This window comes from Schistocerca piceifrons, chromosome 1 (genome assembly GCF_021461385.2).
Source record: "Schistocerca piceifrons isolate TAMUIC-IGC-003096 chromosome 1, iqSchPice1.1, whole genome shotgun sequence".
In the NCBI taxonomy this organism is placed as follows: Eukaryota; Metazoa; Arthropoda; class Insecta; order Orthoptera; family Acrididae; genus Schistocerca; species Schistocerca piceifrons.
In genome coordinates this window covers 1,207,170,272-1,207,175,176 of record NC_060138.1, presented here as the reverse complement: position 1 = coordinate 1,207,175,176, position 4,905 = coordinate 1,207,170,272, and the positions used below count along the sequence as shown (strand labels likewise).

The 4,905-nt window shown below is 48.0% G+C and overlaps 1 pseudogene; it reads left to right on the top strand.

The window, feature by feature from the left end:
- The first annotated feature begins 1,327 nt into the window (after positions 1–1,327).
- Positions 1,328–1,445, top strand: LOC124717349 (annotated as a pseudogene).
- Positions 1,446–4,905: the final 3,460 nt, after the last annotated feature.

Below are 4,905 nucleotides of genomic sequence, written 5' to 3'. Positions count from 1 at the left end.
GCGGAACCGATTGCCGTCCTACGGGACCGGGTTTGATTCCCGGCTGGGTCGGAAATTTTCTCCGCCCAGGGACTGTGTTGTGTTGGCTTCATCACCACTTCATCCCCAACCAGCGCGCAGGTCGCCCAATGTGGCGTCAACTGTAATGAGACCTGCACCGAGGCGGCCGGACCTGCCCCGCAAGGGGCCTTCCATCCAATGACGCCAAACGCTCATTTTCCACTTAACATGTTAAATATCTGACGTTACCCATACACGGGAGAAAAAAATTTAGAAAATGTTTGAAATTATGTTTAAAGTATGTTGCAAATCGCTAAATTATCTCCTTATCAAATACTGCATCAGTATAGTCCGGGTGAATTGCGCTTCGTTTTAAGCAATAGCTAGTTTTCCACACTTCTCAATGTTTATGACATCGTATCTTCTGTGTTTTGTGTTGTACAATGATATAATCTTGCAGGTGCATTCAGAGGTATATGGGGATAATTCCTGCAAAGTGCGTTGAGAACAGACTGAATAGTAAAGGAGTAATAAATTAAAATTTCGTGCCTGATGTTAAAGTGGTACCGCATGAACAGCGAAAATATGGAGGTGGTGTCAGGAAGAAAAAGTTTCGTAAGGGTTTGATATTACGCGAAAAGTTTGTTTGAAGTCGCTAAGTTGCTCTCATTCTCAAAAATACTGAACCTGCGAAGTCCGGGCATTTGCGCGCCATCGGTTACACAGCCTCATGACAAACACACAGTTTCTAACTACAATATTTACTGTGTCTTACTATGGTACACTTTTAATATAAGATTATACGTCTTAAGGCATGGATTATGGTGGCATTTTAAATTTTTAAATTCGGACAATACGCGAAATACTGAAAATCGAGTTTCTGTTGGTGCTACACTGCAGCTGGTACCGAGTTTCGGATTTCGGATTCCGGAATAGCTTTAGAGTAACATAAACACCACCTCCGAAAATATTACTGAGCCGTGGCGGCTGGCGCTATGGTGTCTACTTGCATCGCTGATATCGGTATTCGGCTGTCCTGCTATCTTTGACTGCTCCCCCCGCGGTCTTCCGGGTGAACGTGTGACGGACGGTCTCCGGTCAGCGTTGATCGAGCCAACTTGTGTTGAAAACCAGCCGGCGTGCCTCACCGTGGTGCATGGGCCTCGCCGTGCTCGTCTTTGGTCGCTCCGGATGTACGGTGCCGATCACTGGGCGCCTTGACGTGCAGAACTTTGGTGGGTTCGTCGTCTCACGCCGAACAGCTTCCCAGCTCTTAATTTGCAAGCTGCAAGTTATTTTGTATTTAACTAAGAAGATTGTTGAAACTTATTGTGGCATACCATGTTGAATACACCGGTTCTCGTCCGATCACCGAAGTTCAGCTACATCGGGCCCGGTTAGTACTTGGATGAGTGACCGCCTCTGAACACCGGGTGCTGTTGGCTCCCTCTCATTTTCTTGCAGCGGTGTACCGTAGGTCTCTAGAAGAGCGTAGAGTTCCAAAGGATTGGAAAAGGGCACAGGTCATCCCCGTTTTCAAGAAGGGACGTCGAACAGATGTGCAGAACTATAGACCTATATCTCTAACGTCCATCAGTTGTAGAATTTTGGAACACGTATTGTGTTCGAGTATAATGACTTTTCTGGAGGCTAGAAATCTACTCTGTAGGAATCAGCATGGGTTTCGAAAAAGACGGTCGTGTGAAACCCAGCTCGCGCTATTCGTCAGCGAGACTCTGAGGGCCATAGACACGGGTTCACAGGTAGATGCCGTGTTTCTTGACTTCCGCAAGGCGTTCGATATAGTTCCCCACAGTCGTTTAATGAACAAAGTAAGAGCATATGGACTATCAGACCAATTGTATGATTGGACTGAAGAGTTCCTAGATAACAGAACGCAACATGTCATTCTCAATGGAGAGAAGTCTTCCGAAGTAAGAGTGATTTCAGGTGAGCCGCAGGGGAGTGTCGCATGACCGTTGCTATTCACAATATACATAAATGACCTTATGGATGACGTCGGAAGTTCACTGAGGCTTTTTGCGGATGATGCAGTGGTGTATCAAGAGGTTGCAACAATGGAAAATTGTATTGAAATGCAGGGGGATCTGCAGCGAATTGACGCATGGTGCAGGGAATGGCAATTCAATCTCAATGTAGACAAGTGTAAAGTGCTGCGAATACATAGAAAGAAAGATCCCTTATCATTTAGCTACAATATAGCAGGTCAGCAGATGGAAGCAGTTAATTCCGTAAATTATCTGGGAGTACGCATTAGGAGTGATTTAAAATGGAATGATCATATAAAGTTGCTCGTCGGTAAAGCAGATGACAGACTGAGATTCATTGGAAGAATCCTAAGGAAATGCAATCCGAAAACAAAGCAAGTAGGTTACAGTACGCTTGTTCGCCCACTGCTTGAATACTGCTCAGCAGTATGTGATCCGTACCAGATACGGTTGATAGAAGAGATAGAGAAGATCCAACGGAGAGCAGCGCGCTTCGTTACAGGATCATTTAGTAATCGCGAAAGCGTTACGGAGATGATAGATAAACTCCAGTGGAAGACTCTGCAGGAGAGACGCTCAGTAGCTCGGTACGGGCTTTTGTTGAAGTTTCGAGAACATACCTTCACCGAGGAGTCAAGCAGTATATTGCTCCCTCCTACGTATATCTCGCGAAGAGACCATGAGGATAAAATCAGAGAGATTAGAGCCCACACAGAAGCATAGCGACAGTCCTTCTTTCCACGAACAATACGAGACTGGAATAGAAGGGAGAACCGATAGAGGTACTCAAGGTACACTCCGCCACACACCGTCACGTGGCTTGCGGAGTATGGATGTAGATGTAGATGTGTAGCTGCCGGAGTTGGTTCTGGAGTTGGTTGCACAGTGGCTATTTTGAGGAGGCTGATGTTCGTCATTTCGTTTCTCATCGTTTGTGGAGAGTGTGTTTCAAGTGTTTTCATGCAAGTTTTAACGTGTTTTATGACATACTGACCGCTTGGTGACTGGTTGCCGTTGTGTACGCGTCCGGAAGCCATAGAGTTAATGATTTAATCATTCCAGAATGAGATTTTCACTCTGCAGCGGAGTGTGCGCTGATATGAAACTTCCTGGCAGATTAAAACTGTGTGCCCGACCGAGACTCGAACTCGGGACCTTTGCCTTTCGCGGGCAAGTGCTCTACCTCCTGAGCTACCGAAGCACGACTCACGCCCGGTACTCACAGCTTTACTTCTGCCAGTACCTCGTCTCCTACCTTCCAAACTTTACAGAAGCTCTCCTGCGAACCCAGCAGGACTAGCACTCCTGAAAGAAAGGATATTGCGGAGACATGGCTTAGCCACAGCCTGGGGGATGTTTCCAGAATGAGATTTTCACTCTGCAGCGGAGTGTGCGCTGATATGAAACTTCCTGGCAGATTAAAACTGTGCGCCCGACCGAGACTCGAACTCGGGACCTTTGCCTTTCGCGGGCAAGTGCTCTACCTCCTGAGCTACCGAAGCACGACTCACGCCCGGTACTCACAGCTTTACTTCTGCCAGTACCTCGTCTCCTACCTTCCAAACTTTACAGAAGCTCTCCTGCGAACCCAGCAGGACTAGCACTCCTGAAAGAAAGGATATTGCGGAGACATGGCTTAGCCACAGCCTGGGGGATGTTTCCAGAATGAGATTTTCACTCTGCAGCGGAGTGTGCGCTGATATGAAACTTCCTGGCAGATTAAAACTGTGTGCCCGACCGAGACTCGAACTCGGGACCTTTGCCTTTCGCGGGCAAGTGCTCTACCTCCTGAGCTACCGAAGCACGACTCACGCCCGGTACTCACAGCTTTACTTCTGCCAGTACCTCGTCTCCTACCTTCCAAACTTTACAGAAGCTCTCCTGCGAACCCAGCAGGACTAGCACTCCTGAAAGAAAGGATATTGCGGAGACATGGCTTAGCCACAGCCTGGGGGATGTTTCCAGAATGAGATTTTCACTCTGCAGCGGAGTGTGCGCTGATATGAAACTTCCTGGCAGATTAAAACTGTGTGCCCGACCGAGACTCGAACTCGGGACCTTTGCTTTTCGCGGGCAAGTGCTCTACCATCTGAGCTACCGAAGCACGACTCACGGCCGGTACTCACAGCTTTATTTCTGCCAGTACCTCGTCTCCTACCTTCCAAACTTTACAGAAGCTCTCCTGCGAACCTAGCAGGACTAGCACTCCTGAAAGAAAGGATATTGCGGAGACATGGCTTAGCCACAGCCTGGGGGATGTTTCCAGAATGAGATTTTCACTCTGCAGCGGAGTGTGCGCTGATATGAAACTTCCTGGCAGATTAAAACTGTGTGCCCGACCGAGACTCGAACTCGGGACCTTTGCCTTTCGCGGGCAAGTGCTCTACCTTCTGAGCTACCGAAGCACGACTCACGCCCGCTACTCACAGCTTTACTTCTGCACTTGCCCGCGAAAGGCAAAGGTCCCGAGTTCGAGTCTCGGTCGGGCACACAGTTTTAATCTGCCAGGAAGTTTCGATTTAATCATTTGTCACGGCAGGATTTGGTATGTTTATTTAATGTTGAAAGTGCCTTAAGGCAACTGCACGTGATCTGTAAGTTTCCTGCTAAGTTACTGGGAGACGGGTAATGTTAGAGTGTGGCTCCATACGGATTTGGGGGCATGCTTATTATATATTCCAGTGTCGCTGTGATGTGGCCTTGTTTTGATTGCAATCTATCTGTGCTGCAGGGGATTTGTTAAATCTGCTCGTTTCCTGACGTCGGTGCGCTTATGGATTCTTGTCAGGACCGCACATTGTGAGGCCGGTTGCACTATACATAAATATATACCGCCTGCTTGTGAGCCTGTGTACAAGCCGTGGGGAGGGAACGCTCGTATTGCCTGCCAGCCGTA